The 20,290-nt window shown below is 43.1% G+C and overlaps 1 long non-coding RNA gene across 6 annotated transcripts; it reads right to left on the bottom strand.

The window, feature by feature from the left end:
* Positions 1 to 2,326: 2,326 nt before the first annotated feature.
* LOC101749095 lies at positions 2,327 to 20,163 on the bottom strand. 6 transcript variants are annotated; one of them, XR_006931976.1, is made up of 7 exons: positions 20,012 to 20,163; positions 19,025 to 19,198; positions 16,190 to 18,939; positions 8,587 to 9,306; positions 7,366 to 7,430; positions 6,534 to 6,700; positions 2,327 to 4,888 (listed from the first exon to the last, which is right to left on the bottom strand). It is a non-coding gene; the product is annotated as an uncharacterized LOC101749095 (long non-coding RNA). The 6 variants fall into 6 exon arrangements; XR_006931977.1 differs by lacking the exon at positions 2,327 to 4,888 and having other exon boundaries at positions 6,602 to 7,049; XR_006931979.1 differs by lacking the exon at positions 2,327 to 4,888 and having other exon boundaries at positions 6,602 to 6,700; positions 7,366 to 9,306.
* Between the last annotated feature and the right edge of the window lie 127 nt (positions 20,164 to 20,290).

Here is a 20,290-nt window from a genome sequence, read left to right as displayed (position 1 = left end):
ACGTTTGTGCCATAATAAGTGGGTTTTCCCTTAGGCTAGTATGGAAAAGATACAAGAGAAAGCACCTCAGTGGCCGTCTGTGTAATTGCCAGGGTTGCTTGTTGTGTCAGCCTCTGTCTCTTCAAAGTCACAATTCATACTGCTTCTGTCAAGAGCAGCGCTATGTACAGTCACCAGCAGCCACACCACTGCCGTGTTGCGTCCATACTGTGGCTACTAATCATATTCTAGTGCACAGTTAGCACATAGAAGAACACAGGTAACACGTGATTTTGCAGAGATACCCTAGTGAAACAGGGTCTGTTGATTTGGACTTTCATTCATCACTGAAAAGATTAAGTAATTTCTTTTTTTCTTAACATCAGAGAAACCAACGTGCGTCAGCCCTCCGGTGGTAAAACCACAGTCCAGATAAGGTGCTTTAATTTTGTACTGAGGTGATTTTCCAAGGTCAGTCCCAGGCCAGAGGAGAGGGCTGACCTTGCTGAGCAAAGTTGTGGTAAAATTAAAGTATCCAGAACTTGGCTGTTTTTCTAGTTTGGCATATCTGACATCCATTTGTGACTTTAATCTGAAAATGTCATGTACTTTTTAGCAGCAAAGACCGAACCTTTATCATCTGCTTTTACACTTCAGAAGCAGTTCTGCTGTCCACTCACCACAGAATACAGAGCGCACAATTTATCAAAAGGACCTAAATTCTACACGCAGTTGAAATTAACCCTGGACATCTGTATCTATGATAAGTCATCTGGAACAGGGAGCAATGTGTCCAGAGGGTTTCATTATCCTTGGTGATGCAATCTGTGTTTGGACTGATCATGTCTACACCAGGTTTTGGAATCACCGTGTCTTCACCACTGTTACTAAACTGCTGCTTTGCTTTCTTGGTTGATTCTACCACTTACTACTTTGCCTTTCTGTTGTTTTTGTGTTTTGTTTTTATTTTTTTTAATGCTGATTGTGAAAGATGCCACCAAAAGATAGTGGGGAATATCCCACATTTTCTCTCATTTCATCACAATGATAGAAGGGAACTACATTTGCAAAGGAATGATGGCTACCAGGCAGAAACCTCCAGGAACTACTACGCTGTTCCTGGTGCTATTTGTATATCTTTAGGGACAGGGACATATATGTGGATGAAGCTGAGCAGAGACATCTGACTAAACTAAAGCATGAAATGGTAAGGCTCAATAGTGATGCAGAGCAGGGACAGCCAGCAGAGTTTGAGGATATTAACTTTCAGGAGCCTTAAATGGAGAAATTGCCTTACAACTGTAAGAATGGAACATGTCATAAGTATTTCTCTTGGCACAGTGAAATATAATCATCCATTTTCATCTGAAGTTTCACCATTCTCATTTGGTAACCATTTCTGAAGACAGAAATTCACAGAAAAAAAAAATGGTCTGGATTATTGTGAAGAAGCCATGTGCAACAGCTAAGAAACTATTTGCTTTATAAGTTGGCAATTCACAGGCATTTATTGATTAATCTAAATGTTTGGAGGTAGCTCATTATGTTTAGGTAATTAATGTGACCAACATGGCTGTTCTCACTTCATATCATACCTAACAGAAGGCAGGATTCTTCTATAATGTAGTGAAGACAGATGATCACCACAGAAGACTTGCTAATATTAGAATGATGTGATGGATAGGTACAAGAAACCTACATTTTTAGAAACACTAGGCTACTTAATGCTTTTTTTTTTCCTTTGAGGGGAAATATATAAATTGATAGTGCTGTGATTATTCTTATCCATCTGAAAGATTTAGTACACACATAGTCCCTTCTCTCCTCCATTAATGAAGCCTTTCACTGAATTCACTTTCAACTGAAGAAAGGGTCAATTATTCCCCATCTACTACAGTCTGTGTATTAACAACACTGAAAAACTTGATCCTGGGTTGGCACTGTTTACCTCATATGAGAATTATTTCTACTGTGTTACGCAGATTTTTTTAGAGCAAAGTGAACAGGAGAACTCTGAGACGTTTTGAGTAGTAGAGAAAGTAGCAATAATGCACTTCTGTGATCAGAAGCACAACAGCCAGAAATGCACTACAACTGAAATATTAAATGAGAGCAGATTTTTGAACAAAACAGATTCTCTGTTGGGGCAGGAGACAGAAAAATTGTATACAGAAAAGGTTTTAATAAATCACACAGGGAATTTATTGAATTCTGTAAAGCTTTTTATATAGTAATGTTACAAAAATAATTGCAGAAATTATAAGGTAGTTAAGGCAAGAAAGCAGGGATAAATATTCTATGGAACTATATAAAGGATCTATCTCTGAGGGTAAAAGAATGAGCTTATGTAGTTTCACACAAAACATATTTTATTTGTTGTTTTGCAACATGGAATGAGAAAGGACAAAATTTTACCTGCAAACTGGTGTAAAAAGCCACTACACAGATTTACAGGCTGCCTGGGCCCACAACCAGGTGGCTTCTGGAGATCCCCAAGGAGGAGAACCCACAGCCTTTGGGCAGCCCATGATGGTGCTCCATCACCCGACAGTGCAGAACTGCTTCCTGGTGTTCAGAGGGAGCCTCTGTGTTACAGTTTGTCTCTTGTACTGACACTGAGCAGCACTGAGAAGAGCCTGGCTCCATCTTCTTTGCATCTTCTGTTTGGGTATTTACAGACACTGATGAGATTCTCCTCACTGGAGAGGTGCTCCAGTCCCAGACCATCTTGGTTATGCCTCTTTGGACCCTTTCCATTACATCCGTGTCTCTCCCATACTGGAGACCCAGAGCTGGACACATTGCTCCAGCCTTACTGGGGCTGTGTATAGGGGAAGGATCACCTCTCTTGACCTGTTGGCAATTCTTTGCCTAATGCAGCTCAGGATACCATTGGCCTTCTTAGCAGCAAGGGCACGCTGCTTACTCATGTCCAGAGTGGTGTCCCCACCACTCTGTCCCCATGTCCTCTGCTGCAGAGCTGCTTTTCAGCTGGGTGGCCCCAGCATGTCCTGGTGCCTGTGCTTGTTTCTCCCTAGGTGCAGGACTCTGTTGAACTTTGTAAGGTTTCTGTCAGCTCACTGTAGTAGATGCATTGTTATAGAAAGGCTGACAGACACAGAAAGTGGTGTTCTGCCTTTGAAAAAAGTGTGTTTAGACTTACCTGCTCTCCATCTCCTGCAAAAGCTGCTTCTGAAGGTCACAGCCATTTTCTTCTACTCTCTCTTCTTAATCATGCTAAATTTAACTGTCTTCTCATTTCTCCTTTCTGTCACTCTCCTGAGTTGAGTACACAAAACTAGTGAGCATGACATCCCTTGATTTCCTTTCCTTCTTGCGCAGATTGGGCAGGTGTTCATCCAGTGTAGGCACCTGCGGCCACATTTGCTGCAATATGGCATGGGTGGGAAAGATAAAAAGGAGCAGGTAGCCATTGCCCAAGAAATAGCCTCTGTGACAAGAATGATAAAATATTCTTCTTTCCCTAATTGCTCAATATCCATTCCACAACAGAGTATTATCTTTGCCTGAAAATTTCTTTTCTAATACCCTTAAGTCAGTTTAAAGTCAACATGAATCCACAGTCACCAAAGGTAAAAAATGCTAAGAATCTCTGTAGTTATTTAAATGCTTGTGTAGTCAAGAGTTGGGTGATTTACCTTTTAAAGTTCAGTCCAAAGCTGAAGCATAATGAAAATGAGCCAGGAAAATCATTCCATCATTTTTTTTCTATCTTGTACTTGCCATTAAAATAAAGCTGTGTTCTATTCATTAGGCCATGCAGGAGTTGCCACATTGGATAGGTATAAATCTGCACTAAATGGTAGAATGGGAGACAGGGACAACAGTGATCAAGAGCAATTTGGCAGATTTCATATGAGGGTTATTTTACATTTACAGGAAGTGAGACTGTGGTATTGCACACTGAAGTATTTTAGTTTTCATATCCGAAGCTATAGGTGCTAATGATGTTAGACACTAGCCACTCGAGGAAGATCATCTTTGTATGGAGACGATATGTATTACAGAATAAGAGATGGATGGACATTTTGCCATCCATCAGGATACATAAATACCAGAGCTGCTTTTAATTTGTGGTGAAGGCTACCCATAACCAACTCAGAAATACGTTATTTGGGTTAAAGATCCAGAAGTGACCAGAAACCATAATGCTTATGATAATCCCTCAGTTGTTCCTACAGAAGGTAGGAACGCTAAAGCAAGTTAATCCTGGAAACCACATAGGTGTGCAGATGTCTTTCTGAAGACTGCGTGTAAAATGGAGATACATATGCATTTTGAAACCTTTGACAAAACATCTGTTGTGGTAGAAATGCTGTGTATTACATATAGAGGGACATCTTTATAAGACATACTCTTGCATTAATTCTTAAATTAATTAGTTCTTGCCATACTCAGCAAAAGAGGCAGTGTGGCCATAACCAAGTGAGGACAAGAAGGCTGCAGTTTAAGTACATCCAATACTAAGAGAACTGTGAGTCTGTTGCTAGCCACATAAATGGAAGAATTCTGTACTCTATAACTGCATCAACAAATTCAATTACTCTTGAGATCTACAGGGCTCAGATAGGTGGGGAGTCCTTGGCATAACGCGATGTGCTTCAGAGGTATTCAAGCATTTGGCACGGTTGCATAATTTGTAGCAAATGATACATATCTCATGGATTGTTGTTTCCTTTAAGTCCCTGGTTGGTATAGACACACATGCAACAAGAACCTCTGATGTTGTGCATGATTAAGTCTTTGAGGGATTTGCTTAAAGGCCTGCATGACAGGTTTTCCTATCCACAGTGATAGGTAGTGAGAAAGTTTTAGCTAGTCCACATGCTTTGTTGTCACAGTTTATATAAGCAGAGGAGAACTGGTCAACACTGCAAATGCCTTCAATCTGTAAAGGAAACAAATAAATAACATCAACAATAGGAAAGGCATTTTCTAACATTGGATTTTTACTTACCTAGAGTTTATTTGCAATGTATTGTTATTTCTAGAGTTCTTCTACCTGATGATCCAGTAACTTTGTTCAAATTCAAAGTTTAATGAATATATTGATGTTTATCTAGATCGTGTTGGTGAGCCCATGAGTGAATTTAAAAAACCTGTGTTACAAAACAAATGAAATCCAATAGTTCATTCCAAGGACTTCCTGCCTCTTCATCACTAGAGCAGAACTGTCAAATGCTAAAGAAATTCTTCACCCATTGGCCAAAGCCATTTGAAGCGATCTCACTGTTTGTACACATTCGGCATGCTGAAATCTTTTCCTAAACTGATAAGCTAATACAATAGATACTTGAAATCAGGTTCAACACATACCTTCAGATAGATCTCTAACAAATTGTACATACCCTTGTCATTTACTTGTAAATGGAAAAAAATCCACCTTAAACTTTAAATTTCAAACATATTTTAGAATTTTAGAAACTTTAAAAAATAATTTTTTCAAGAGTAGTAAAAGTAATGTTTGGGTAGAGCAAAGAAAAATAGAACAAATTAATTTAATTAATAGCTACTGGAATTAGAGAATGCTTTATTGACTGGATTAATATGATTCATATGACATACAGTAACCTTAAGGTTTGGTAATATCTACTTCTAGAATTATTACTTATTGCAAAGCTGTTTACTTATGAACTTCAAATTCTTTCATCTAACTTAACTAAAAATAATTAAGTACTCTTAGAATCATAGTCCAGTTTGTTATTTTTGTGAAGAAAAGCAATGGCTTTTTTTTTTTTTTTAATCTTGAAGATTCACAGGTTCAGCTGCTTCTTTACTTTTCCCTCATAATTATATAACCAGCATTTTTTTGTTCAGTAGTAAGAATTGACCAGATGTACATCACTGCAGTGCAAAGAACTGGATCAGGACTAATCACTCTGGTCTCCCTCTGTTTTCTACGGGGAAAAAAAAGCATTCTAAGGCATGATTCATTCCATTCTAGTGTAAGCATCTAAAATAGGTCATATTCAAAGAGCTCTAAAATGTCTGTTTTTCACTATGGACAGAGGCATGTACACCCTAGGGAATGACGAGCTTAGATCTGGATATCTGTGTTATCAAGTAAGGTGAGATCATTTCCGCTCTGTGTAATTTCTGTAAGCAAGAACAAATATCTATGAAGAAAGAAATGCTGTCACTAAAAAGTTTCTAATACAATAGTACTTGCTAATGATCTTGTTCTGTGTTACCTACAGTGCCCTAGATCCTCTAAAACATACAGACTGAAATCTCTGTCACAAAGAAAATCAGGTAATACTGCATTATGCTCCATTCTGAGTCATGAAAGCCACTGGTTACTAAGCTTAAAACTAGCACTTGTCAGGAAGTACATGACAGTGATCTGATTAAAGATGTATATACAGAATTGTTGATACAGTTGATACAGTGTTGATTAGTACGTGTATTACAGTAAGTGTACAGAAGAGTATATTAGTATTATTGTAAGAAGCATGTACATGCAATAGAATGATTGAAATGCAATTATGGATAACAATTGTCATTAAAGCAACTGAAAGCCCATGGACACTTACAAAATTAACAAATTTCATACATTAATAAATGCAGTATAGTGGTATGTAAACTACATTTATGCAGAAGCAGAGATAAAAAATAAGAACATTTCTTTGCTTTATTTTTCATTTGCGAAGGACTGTTCAGGGCAAAAGTAATCCCAGTGATGACACAGCTCCATTGCTATCTGGGGGAAAAAAAAGAAGCATTCCGTGAATATTTACATTTTGCATTTAGAAATGAAAACAGAGTCTGTATTGCTGAAATACCATCTATTTTGATATTTTTTTAAGTGAATGGTAAAGAGCATCTATTAACTTCTATAACTGGCAGGAGTGGGTAACTTATTTAAAGCTTTTAAAAGGAATCTTGTACTGGTGCTTTCTGGCAAAAAGCCTTGGCATACTGTGGAAATCAAAGGAGCCAGGAAATATCCAATGCTGCACTGCTATTTCATAAGTGTAAACAGGGTAATTGTAGATGAGCTAACTTGACCTTGGTTCTGTGCAGAAGAATGGAACAGCTGATTCGGGACTCTGTCCATAAGGAAATAAGAAATGGTAACATAATTACTGTCAGTCGACGTGATTTTATGCAAAACAGGTTAAGTTAAACAAATTGCATAGTATTTTTATGAGATCAGAAGTTCCATAATTTGGTCTATTTAATAAAGGTAAGTATATATAAATATATAAGACAAAATAATTGCTTTCACACACCTGTGCAACACTGATACCATATTACATTCTGATTAAGTTATTAACATCAGAAGAAAATCAAGAAAATATTTATTAAATGAGATCAAACTGTATAACTTGGAAATTTAATATGTAATCGTTAACTAAATCCTACCAATTTTCACCAGTGCAGTGCTACAGAGAACCTTTCTTGTCCAAGATCATATTCAATGCTTTTACCTATGGCATGGAGAAAAAAAATATATATTAATAAACAAACAAAATACAAAATACAAACTAACTCTAGTAATATTTTAAACTATGCGAACAACAAAAAGGAACAGAGAAATGATGAGGATAGATTACAAGCAGGAAGTGACCCAGGTGATTTCTGGCTAAGCAGAAACAATATGGCTGTTAATACTGCTAATTAAAGTCTATATATTTTGGTAGAAGGAAATGCAGATGACACTTGCAGGCCTGAGGAGTGTAACAGCTCCAAGAAAACGGGAGGACAATGGTTGATTGTCAGTTTTTTTTGGTAAAAAATGACATTAAGTCGGCTGATATGATCCATAGAATTACTCTGGATGGAGTCAGAGATGGCCTTCTCATGGGATGATGATGAAACTAAATTAAGGTCTCCATAGAGAGAGGCATAAACAATGGAAGCTACCACTCAGCAAACACATTTTACTCCACTTTGTAATATATAGATGGAGCAATTTATTTGGGATATATTGTGATGTGAACACAGTGGATGAAGAAACAGTTAGCAGGGGTTATGTACGTCTGCAGAAGTGAAACAGAATCATAGAATCATAGACTCATAGAATGGCCTGCATTGAAAAGAACCTCAAAGATCATCTAGTTTCAAACCCCCTGCCACAGGCAGGGTCACCAACCACTAGACCAGGCTGCCCAGAGCCACATCCAGCCTGGCCTTGAATGCCTTCAGGGATGGGGCATCCACAACCTCTCCGGGCAAACTGTTCCAGTGCAAAAGGAGGGAGTATTCATATGCTGTGTCTGGAGAAATAAGACTTTAACTACATTATTTGTAAATAAGATTGCACAGCTTTGCTAGCTTTTGTGATGTTGTGCTTTTGTTTTTGGCTGTTTGCTTTCTTGTTGGCTTACTTGTCTATTTTTTATTTTTGTAAGGATAAAGCAAGTCTCAGAGGGAATCAAGAAGCTCTAGACAGTGGTGAAATTCTGGAGATGTTTCATGAGAGAACCATCAAGCACAGGAGGTGGAATGGTCCCCTGGTCCTCTTCAGGGGAGTCATCATCATTAGGAGGGGACACAGTCATCTGTGCCCCTTTCCAGGAACATCAGAGAAATGCTTGAATGCTTTAAAGTGGAAAGAGATTAAAGAATTGCTGTAGGCCTCACCTTGTTTCTTGGTTTGGAAATGAGAAAACACATAGAAAAGCAGTTTCACAATAGCTTGTGAAGCTGCCCCAGACAGAGTGCATGTAGCTGGTCCTAGGAGCCTCATCTCTTAATCTCAAAACCAGATTCTTGTCCATCAAAGAGTTCACCCATCAAATCCATGTCTTTCCAATTTGGAGAAAAGGATGTTACGGGAAGCTGTGGCAAAGGTCTTACTGAAGTCCAAATAAATGACATCAGTGGCTCTTCCCTTGTCCACAGACACACTTACACCGTCATAAAAAGCAATGAAGTTGGTCAGGCAGAACCTCCCCTTGGTGAAGCCATGCTGGTTGCCCCATATCACCTCCTGCTCTTCCAGATGCCTTAGCGTAGCTACCAGAAGGATCTGTTCCATTATCTTCCTCAGCACAGATGTGAAGCTAATAGGTTCATAGTTCCCCAGGTCATCCTTTCTACCCTTCTTAAATATGGGTGTGATATTGCCTTTTGTCATCGTCACCAGAGACTTCATCTGACCACCATGACTTTTCAAAGATCATCAAGAGTGGCTTGGCAACTATGTCTGCCAATTCCTTCAGGACTCCGGGATGCATCTCCTCAGGGCTCATAGACTTATGGGTGTTCATGTTCCTCAGGAGGTCATGAATCTGATCTTCACTTATAGCAGGAGTGGCATCTCTCTTCCAGTTTCCACATTCTGAACCATCCAGTCAAAGCCTGTGTGTAGAGCAGTTACTAGTGAAGACTAAGGCAAAAAGTTGTAGAATATCTCAGACTTCTTGTCTCTTATTATTAGTCTGCCTGTGCCACTCACTAGGGAGAGTATGTCCTCCTGGACTTTCCTTTTCTAGCTGATGTACTTATAGAAGCCTTTCTTATCCTTCTTTACTCCCCTTGCCAAGTTCAGTTCTAGTTGGACCTTGGCCTTCCTGACCCCAACCCCTACAGAGCCTAGCAGCATCCCTATACTTCTCCCAGGTTACCTGTTTCTGCTTCCACTGCCTATGCATTTTCTTCTTGCTCTCCAGCTTGACCAGCAGGTCCTGGTTCAGCCATAATAGTCTACTACCTTTCTTTCCTGACTTCCTACATCTGGAGATGGAGAGCTCTTGTGCCCTAAGGAAAGATCTTCCTTAAAAATCTGCCAGCTCTGCTCCACTCCCTTGTGCTTCAGGACAGATTCCCAGGGGGGTTTATTAACAGACTCCCTGAATAGCTGGCTTTTGGATTTTCCTACAATTAAGCTTCCTGGTTTTACTCTTCGCCTGCCTGATATCACTCAAGAGTTTGAACTTCACCATTGCACGGTCACTACATCCCAGGCAGCCTCCAATCCTGATATCACCAGTCAGTTGATTAATGTTGCTAAGCAACAGGTCCAGCACTGCATTCCCCCCTGATGGGGCTGTCTATTACCTGGCTCAGGAAATTATCCTTGATATATTCCAGGAGTCTCCTGGATCACCAGCTCACTGTGCTACTTTTCCAGCAGATATCAGTGTGGTTGAAGTGCCTCAGCAGGACGAGAGCCGGTGATCACAATGTCTCATGTAGCTGGAGGAAGAAAGCTTTATCAACAGTTTCCTCGTGATCACGTGGCCTATAGTAGACATCAACCACAAAGCTCCCTTTGTTGCCTTGGTCTCTATCTCTCACCCACAGGCTTTTGACTTGTTTCTTAGGGACAGCTCTTCACACATTATTCCTTCCTTGATGTTCAAGGCAACACTTCTCCTTCCTCACCTGTCCCTTCTGAACAGCCTGTAGCCATCAATAACCACATTTCAGTCACAGGAATCATCCCACCAGGTTTCAGTGATGGCAGCTAAATCATACTTTTTCAAGTATCATGGTTGTTTCCCACTCCTCCTGTTTGTTTCTCAAGCTGCATGCACTGATGTAAAGGCACTTAGCTGGGCAGCTGGTCTTGTCACCTCCTGGGAGAATAATTCCTTAATTCCTTTGAGTTATCATTATATTCCCTGTTGCCTTCATCATCACAAGATGTAGCAGGTTGCAGGCCCCCATTAACACCTTGTTCCTCTAACTTAGCTATACTATCCCGTCCTGTCACGGACAGGCTCTATATCACCTCCTTCTCCCTTCAAACCTAGTTTAAAGCCCTGTCAATGAGCCCAGACAGCTCCTGGGCCAGAATTCTTTTCCCCCTGGGACTGGTGGCACCAGCCTCTCAGCCATGTCTTTATCAGATGGGTTTTCCTTGTCCTCTCAGTATCCCTCCCTGCCACTGAAAGGACAGAGGAAAATACCACCTGTACTCCCTCCCACTCCATCCACTAACAACCCCAGTCCCCTGAAGCCCCTTATGATAGCCCTCAGGCTTCTCTCAATAACTTCATTGCTGCCAGCTTGAACCATTTGTAAGGGGTCTTACCAAGTAACCTCTTCGTATTCCTCAGTGTCAGTGGATAAGAGAGTAGTAATGTCAGCTAACATGATAGAGAATCAGACTGAGGCATCAGGGCATGATATGAGGCAATGATCCTCATGCTGCCCTGCAATGGGGTCATATACCCCATATACCTATGAGTGCAAGGTATCTGGTCAGTAACTGCACTAAGGTTCTGCAGCCTTTCCTCTGTGAGTTGACAAGTGATCCTATCTCTATCTGATCAGTAAAATAAGGTGGTTTTTTTTTTTCAATCAGCTGCATCTAGTACATCAGCTCATGGAACAGAGGAGCCTGCAGCAAATATATGTGAGATGTGAGCCAAATGGACAGAAAGGTCAGGTGGGAGCAAGTAGATACCAGTGCTGGGAGAAAGCAGGAGTTAAAAATCACCTTAGCTAATAGCTACTGATATTTGTATGGAATATGAAGATCCATATAGACGAAAATGCATAAAAAAGGGCAGAGTATAAATGATTAAAGTGACAATGAGCACTAGCAGGAATACCATCCCTGCCCCTCAATATCTTCACCACCATACTAAGGATACTTTGGGCTTCCGTTTTTAATCTCCCTTCCAGATAGTCTGTAATTCTGCCCTTCCTAAAAGAAAAATGATCCAACAGCTAGTGTCTTCCCTCTCTCTACCATCAACAACAGACAGTCTGTGAGGGAGGAGAGGAAAAAAATCAGATGTCTTCATTTGGCTCCCCTCTGACTTCCCTTGCTGGCTAAACATCTGTCCAACAGCTGACGCACAGCACTCCAAGAGCAATGAGCAACTTTAAAGTACAGGTGTCTTCCAGTTTTTGGATTCTCAGTGAAATTATTAAAATTTGTTCCCATAATGTCTAGAACATTTCCTGAAGTTTCTAGTTTTGTTTTTGATAAATTCTAACGTGGTCATATTGTATCCAGACAGGCAAGGAAATAAACGCATACATTCATCTTAGCCATTGAAAATATTTGGGACATTAGTTCTCCAGAGTTCATTACAGAAAGTAGAGAGAGCTCTAACATCACTTCTGAAAACATACAGAACAGCTGCAGCATTTGTGTCAAATAACCCTGGCCTATACAGCACTAAAAAAGTGTATTCTCCTGAGCTTATTTGTGATGAGGAGCAGATATTAATTTTCTGAAACTAATTAACTGGAGAGAAAATATTGCCAGTTCAGTGGGCTTGTTTTCAAAAAGAGGGGAATCATAGAATCATGAAGGTTGGAAAAGACCTCTCAGATCATCCAGTCCAACCACCAGCCCACCCCCACCATGCCCACTGACCACGTCCCTCAGTGCCATATCCACATGGTTCTTGAACACCTCCAGGGATGGTGACTGCACCACCTCCCTGGACAGCTGTGCCACTGCAGCACCATGACTTCTGAGAAGAAATTGTTCCTAATATCCAGCCTGAACTTCCCCTGAACCAACTGTTGTGTATTCCTGAGTCTTACAGAAACAATTCACAGTGAATGCTTTGTAATATTTTTTAAATTATTGAAGTCAGACTGGAGACAATAAATTTGTTTTAAGTAATAGGCTAATTTGATATATGTGCAGAATGGTTACAAAGTTGAACCTGCACGTGGAAAGAGCAAATGAAAATTAACTATAGACAGACTTCAGAAGTGTGAAAATCAAGAAAACCCTTTTACCCAGCTGAAAGCTAAAAAGTAAAATCATCAAACTATTAAATTGGGTTATTTCATTATTATCACTCCAAAGGATTAATAATGTAAGGACGTTTGAGTGTGAATGTTTTGAGGAGCGTGCCTTTCAGCTTCCTGGTATTTCTTTAAATACATCCAAGGCAGAATGGTGGCAGACAAATGTTGTTTTTAAATTCCATTATCCTGCAGCAATATCTAGATCACTTACCCATAGGCATTTTTCAGCAAATGTTCAATTAACAATCTGACAGCCATTCAGTGACTTTAAAACTATCTGATCTTTGCACAATCAATACCGTACCTCTGTGTAATTTATACCACTGCGATACAGTTACATGTTTTGCACATTTACTGTTCTTACGTATTTCTAAACAAAGTAAAAAAAGGTCATATTGTTACAAAGGGGGACACCATCCCAGGGAAGTGTTGCAGAGACTGTGGGGCAGATACACTGGCTGGGAAAGATAAAAGAAAGGCCGAGCGGCAGAGTCATCCAAGGATCTTTCGTCAGATTCGAGTCAGCTGGGACAAAAGAAGTTTTTGTTAGCAAACAACCCCAGAACGCTTTGTACCAGAAATGAAAGGCTCTTTCAGCCCTCTAGGAGGTGTAAGAAAAAGATACATAGGGGGCTGCACTTCCGAGGGTTCTGCCAGGTCTTTGCAATGCTCCAGCTGCAGGAAGAGTTTCCTTTGATTTGCTAGCACTGAGCCTTTGCTACCTGATCCACATCCATTGCAGCTGCAGTTTCTGCAACATCTGTGTTTGAAGTCATTCACCTTTTAACAATCTACTTTCATTGCCTCAAAAGGTTTTACAAGTCAACAACTCCTTAGCCAAAAATGGCTACAGTTCCCTTCAGAAGGAAGTGAATTTTTGAGCTCAGATGTGTCTTGAACTTCCAATATGCAGCCTTCTTCTCCTTATGAGATGATCTGAATGGACTGAAGTGTGGTCCAGTGGACATTTCCTATTCCCTGTGAGCTCTGGGGGGAAAAAAATCTCTATGCATCAGTGAGACTCCTGAGAGAAAATAACAAAGTGGGGAACAAGGCAAGAAAAAAACAGAAGCAAATGGGAATGGAATACCTAGAAATATTCTCTTCTTGTATGATTAAATACAAGGCATGAAATTAAAAACATGTCCATTTGCCATGATTACTTCATGCTCTTCATGTTATTAATGCTGTCTAACATTCCTTTGCAAAATCAGCAGTTTAACTGAAAGCTCACTCTTCGCTTCTATTTGATTTTGTGGTCTCCCACATCAGTAATGAAAATGTAATGTTCACATGAATATTTTATTATCATTAAGTGACCATTTTGTTCTGTGTCCGTGAGCACTCAGCAGACCATACATGGCATCTTTTTTTCCTATATTTTTTTTTCTGTCTTTTTGTGGAAATGACTTGATTGTAATTATCCTGGCAAGTTGCTACTATTTAGATCCATAAATATGGTGGTGCTTGTTAAGAGCAATCCTGGCAATACGCCCTCTGCTTCTTCTGCCCCACCATCCAGTCCATACCTGTGAGTGTGGCAGCCGTACCACCAAGCCCCCTGACTGTGGGAAGGTTTATTCAGTTTCTAGTGTGGATGCAGGAAACAGGATAATAACAAGTGTCATTAGTTCCCTATTTCTTTTGTCTGTATGCATTATCATTCTGAAATGAATAGCTACATCTAAACTGCACAGCTGAAAATACGGAACAATACGTTGAAAAAGACATTCTACCTCTTCCTTCAGCATACGTGCTGCCTTTCCTGCTTTCCCCATATGGCCAAACACACCAAAATGTGTGAAGTTGGCATTTTTGGGTTCTTCTTTAAACCCTAAACGTACCTGCAGTGTCTACCTGGGAGGCCACTGTCAGGCTGAAGCCTCTCTGCCAGCCAGACTGTGTACGGGGCTGCAGAACTGCCTTTCCCATTTGACTCCTCACATCGGCAACCTTCCTCAACTCATTGTATATGTACAATATATACATTAAGCAAAACAGAAGGAGGCCCACCATTAATTACTCATCTACACAATGTCTAACACAATGGGAGCCTGAGGCTCCAGCAAGTTTCCCAGACGCTGTCTAAATAATGCAGATAGATGATAACCCTCTCGGAAAGCAATCAGTCCATTCTGAGGGCAAGCCTTCCTCATATTATTCATGTAAAACTTCCACTGAAGGAGCACACTAAAAAAAGTGCCAAGGCTTTCCTCCGTAGTGCCCACATTTCTGGTGCTTGTGTGTGCACAGATTAAGTCAGTGAATGTTTTGCATGGGTAAGAATTGCACTGATGGCATATCCTAAACACTAAGATAATGGGACAGTTAATAATTAGGATAGTTAATAGTTTTACATTCCTTGTTTTGCTCTATCAAATAGGTAGGCAGAACAAGTGGAGACACACAAAAAAGAGAGAAGGTTGTTTTTCCCCTTTCATCAGTAACAATCCCAGGGCTGTTTATAAGGTGTATATATCATAGAAATAAACCAAGACTGGAAGTAAACATGAGATCATGCAGGTATCACGCTGCCCTGAGTCAGGACGACTGTACTTGTGTCACTCCTGATAAATATTTGCCTAGCTTCAAATGCTCCAGTGATGGGGCCTCTATAAAAATCCCTTGACAATCTGCCCCAGGACTGCATAACCCCTGCTGTTAGAATTATCCCAGAGTCAAGATAAATAACTGAGGATATTGGGTTCCCTTCTGAAGTTCAAAAAAAAAAAAGGGGGGGGGGGGGGGGGGAAGAAAAAGAATTACTACCTAAAGCAGATCTGAAACAAAGAGAAACAGTCAATGGAGCAGTAGGGTAGAGGGGAGTGCTGAATGCTGGGGATTGTTTGGCTGGGGAACAGCCTCCAAAGGCAGTAAGAGGCAAACAGATGGATGCTGGAGGGACCTGCTGGGGAAGGGGGAAAGCAAATGGGCTTTCACACAGGAGCCACTTGGGAAGAAATAGCCTGAAAAAGCAGAGCAAAAAATAATAATGAAAAGATGAAGAAAAAAAAAAAAGAAGGAAAACAAAACCCTACTTCTGTTGGAGTCCTGTTGTGCTTGGGCAAAAAGGCCTCGGTGAATTTTCTGTAAATATTGAATCAAAGGAATACGGAATTCTAACATCAGCCTCTTTTTGAACAGAAAGGCCCTGAAAGACCCTGAAAGGCCCTGAAAGATCTCGGCTAACCCTGCAGCTCAGAGCAGGACGTAACAAAATCTCTTCAAAATGAAAATTTAAAAGGGCATTGTTTCCAAGGAGCGCTACGTATTTGTTGACGAGCTCCCTCGTGCAACAGCAGCATAGGCTCCAACCACCGCCGGATGGGGGCAGCACCGGCGCGCCACCGTGGGGAGTACGCTTGGAGAGGCGCGATCGCGCACCGGGCGCGGGAGCGCGCCTCACTCCTTGTCCCCGCATGCGCGCTGCCGGGCAGCGGGGCCGCGCCCGAGGCCCCGTCCTGCCCCGGGATACGCTGCCGCCCCAGGTGTGTTCCCGCAGCAGCGTGTCTTAGTGTACCTGTCCCCTGGAGAATCACCTCCGTGCGCAGGCTGCGTGGGCTTCGCCTGCTGCTGTCCCCAGAACGCTCTCTTCCAGCGGGTCCGGAGTGTGGTGTTCTGAACTCCCCACTGGGAGCATAAATTGTGAGCTAGATAGGAAAATCCCCAACTCCGTGTTTGCAGAAAATAATGAAGTGGAAACTGGGCGTGTGCCAGATTTCCCCGTGTATTTCCCCATCCCGTGTTAAAACGTCCGAGCAAACATCACTTGTGTTGTGTTTGTGGCAGCTTGGGGAACGAGAAGATTATACCCCTTCTTGCTGCTCCTGCTACAGAGGCATAACACACACCTGCAGCTGACGCTGGCCAAGAAGCTGTATCAAAAAGCAGGTCCCTAAAGCTATCAGAGGGATAGACGCTTCTCCCCACCCCCCTCTCTCCCCTCAGTACCGCGGACCCCGCGCCTGGGCAGGAACTGTCACGGCCCATTAGCGCTCAAAGGAGCTGAGAAAGGTTAGGGAGGAAGACGCTGCTGAGAGTTCATGTCCTCGTACAGTAAGGTTATGAAATGTATAACCAGAATGACACTGTATCACAAGTATGCAAACAAATGTACAAGGGAATAAACTGACTTCACCTGTTTATGTGGAAGTTCAAGGACATCAAAATATAAATCACTCTATTTTGTTGGAACAGATAAGTGTACTCCTGATAGTACAAGAAAGTGTTGCTGACGCACATAATCTTTCTCTGTGCTTTTCCCATGGCTTGACTACCATCAGCTCTGTGATCCTGGCAGCAGGTAGAAGGCAACGGCCAAGCCAAACATCAGGCACATCCCTTTCAACTCTTACTCCTTATCCTCAGATTGAAACGTATTTCAAAATTAGATTTAGGCTAAGGACAAACAAAACCGTATTTCTGAAGCACGTGGCAGATTCTGAAATCCAGCTGACTCATGCACTCAGCCTCTCCGATCGCTTTGGGTAACCCGGCTGTGATTTGGGGCAATACCTAAACACAGCGACATATTCGCAGCACCTGGAGCTCCAATCCCCCCAGCGTGAGAAAAAATTAAAGATGGAACCTGCGTGTGCCGGGCTTGTAGAATCAAGCTTCCACATGCACCTGAAAACAGTTGCATGTCCCCAGAGGTAATACTTTTATCTGACCAGGTGCAGGTAATGCTGAACATTCTGGCAGTCTTCCCAAGCAAAACTCATTTGAGAGGTTCATGGCTTGCAGACCACGGCTGTGCTGATCACTGTTTGTTATCCGTCCATATAGTTCAGTAACACGAGTCTAAGCACATTTGTAAATATACGAAAGGATCACATGCGTTCTTTTGGCATGTAGGACCTCCAAATACTTGAAGAGTGGCAGCATGAAATCAGTAAGTCTCTGTGCTGGCAAAACTCTGTTTGCTGTATCTAAACTGAACTTCACCCTTTCCACAAGCAAAGGCTGCTCTTCCCTTGCCGTCTCTCTGCCAGCTTAGGGTGAAAGGAGGCAACACTTGATGGCTGATGTAACTGTAGGCAAAGGCCCCTATCACGGATAGTCTGTTCTGATGTCTGACCATTACCCAGCACAGCTTATTTTTCTTGGATGAAAAAGGAGATGGCTGGAACACGGTATGCTGGCAAAAGCAAAGTTTAGCAGTTGAAAGATGTGATTCTGAGCACTATTTTGTTGGTGTACTTCATATATTGGCAAAGCATTCCCAGAAGAGACCTCAAGCTACAAGATAAATGTGGTGAAATAGAGATGGGGCAGGGAGATATGACAGGCAAAAAGGAATGGGAGAGGTAAAACAAGATCATTTTTTTTTCTTTCATCATGATGGAATTATTCCTTGGAGATGATCTGAGCAAACATCCTCTGGCAAATCTATTGCAATTACCTGAAGACGCTACAGTCCCTATTTGTCCACCCCTGTGTTCTGCCCAACTCGGGGGCACAGGAGAGCATGTGCTAATCTTCAGCCATTCAGACTCACAGCCTGCCTCGCTGAAAGCCCACAGAAATCAAAGCTGGTCTGCTAACACGATGCATTGCAATAGTGGAAGCATAAGACACGCCAGCTTGTAGAAACAGTGAACTGCAGCAGAAAGGTGGGATGGAGTAGTGGCGTTAGTCCATTTATTTTAATTAAAGATGCCGTAATTACACTGAAAGGACTGGGAAATTTTTCCAGAAGGCATATAGTTGGGATGTAGATCAACTATGTAAACTAGGGGCACTCATTCTAGGGGGCTGATCACGAAACAATAGGTGTTACCTGAAGTTTATGCAAGCCTCAGTATCAATTGCTGTGTTCTGTATCAAAGTTATATGTTCAAAAGGGAAAAATACGGGTTTGTTACGCATCAACCACTACTAAAAATTAAATGCTATATATTATACCAACATCAATATAGAAATCAATCTTGAATTCCAGTCTGTCTCAATGCCTGTCGTACAAATTGCGTGCTTAGCTCTGCTGCAAATCACTATATCAAAATGTTTATTGACCGCACAGTAATGAGTAACACGTATGAAAATATCATTTAGGCGAATGAATATTCATCTTCTCTAATATGTCAGATCCAGGAATGTGTGCTCAAGGTCACCGAGCGTATTTCATAAACGCCTGGGAAAATGTTTCCAAATTTGCGAGGGGTTTCCAGACAGATGACTCCTGTCAGCATATGTGCCCGGACCGCTCGGAGGGGCAGCAGTTCCTCACCTAACTTCGCTCCCCTTAAGTCTTCTGTAGACCGAGTGCAGCTGTAGGTAGAAAAGCGACAACTCTTGATTTTTCATGCGGAACTTGAGATCTGTTATGCAATCAGAACGTATCATCCGCATTTACCGTTCCCTATTCCGCGCATTTTCTCAACGCGGAGCCCAGCGAGGCTCTGCGAGGACAGCAGTGGGGTAGGGAGGGCCGGCACTGGGGAGCTGCCCCGCGGGCACCCCTCCTCTTTCCGAGGGACAGCTCACAGCCTCAGCTCTCCACCGGTTGCTTTTCTCTCCCGTTCCCTCTCTTAAAAAAAAAAAAAAAACAATAGAAGCAGGTGACTACCCCCTCATACGTAAATGCCAGCGCTCCCCATATGACGAAGGCAGAGGTCCTCCTCCCGGAGCCGCTTTCCCTCAGCCTGCCGCCGCTGCGGTCGCAGTGGTCTTCCCCAGCCTCTCCCTCCCCTCCCCGTTCTGCTGTTGATTTCTAACCGGGTTACGATGACCCGGGCAGCGGGCGGGAGGGAGCGCGGGGAGAATCTCCCTAGCAGCACTTTCCTCGTTTTTTTTTTTTTTTTTTTTTTTTTTTTTTTTTTAATTATTTTCTTCCTTTATTTTCGTCTTTTTTCTCGCTTCGAGGAGGCCGTGACCCCCCACATCCCTTCTCCCCCCGGGCATGTGCAGCACGCAGCCCCCGCCTCGCAGCCCCCTCAGGGCCCCACCCCGCCCGAGGCCCCCTCCCGCGGGCCGTTCACCGCGCTCCTCCTTCGGGAGGAGAAAGGAGCTCATTGATCCCGGCACACCAACGGGAGGCCCCAGGAGGCCCCGCGGGGTGGGGTGGGGGGGCGGCACGCGTGACCCCCGCCTCAACGGGAGAACCGATCCGTGCATCTCCCCGCCGCACGCAGATAGCGGTGGGGGCGGGATGCGCGCCCGCCAGGTGGAAGGGCTGCGAGTGTGGGCGCTGCGTGCGTGCGTAGGGAGGGCTGACGCACGCACACACGCCCGCGTGTGATGGGGGACCGCGCGCACACGCCCGGAAGCTCCGCTGCGGGGGGGACCTGGTGGCGGCAGAGGGCTGAGCCGGGAGAGAGAGAGGCCCGCCCCCCCCACCAACCTCAGCAACTGCCCGCCGCAGCCACCCCTATCGGCAGCGGCCCCCCGCAGGCCCTACGCCCCGCTGCCGGCCCGCCAACGGCCCCAACGACCGCCCCACGCGCGAGCTCGCCGGGCGCGTTTGTTCTCGCGCCGCAGGCACGCTCCGGGGAGGCGGGGCGGGGCGGGGCAGCGCCTGAGGGGAGCCGGGGACCGTGGGCGGGGGGAGGCGAGGCGCCGGGCGGCCAATGGTAGCTTGCCGCCTCGCGCCTCAGGGCCCGCCCCGCCATCCGATTGGCGG

Source organism: Gallus gallus, chromosome 1, assembly GCF_016699485.2.
Source record: "Gallus gallus isolate bGalGal1 chromosome 1, bGalGal1.mat.broiler.GRCg7b, whole genome shotgun sequence".
NCBI classification, from domain to species: domain Eukaryota; kingdom Metazoa; phylum Chordata; class Aves; order Galliformes; family Phasianidae; genus Gallus; species Gallus gallus.
The sequence above is the reverse complement of the archived record's forward strand: the minus strand, read 5'-3'. Positions and strand labels throughout refer to the sequence as shown.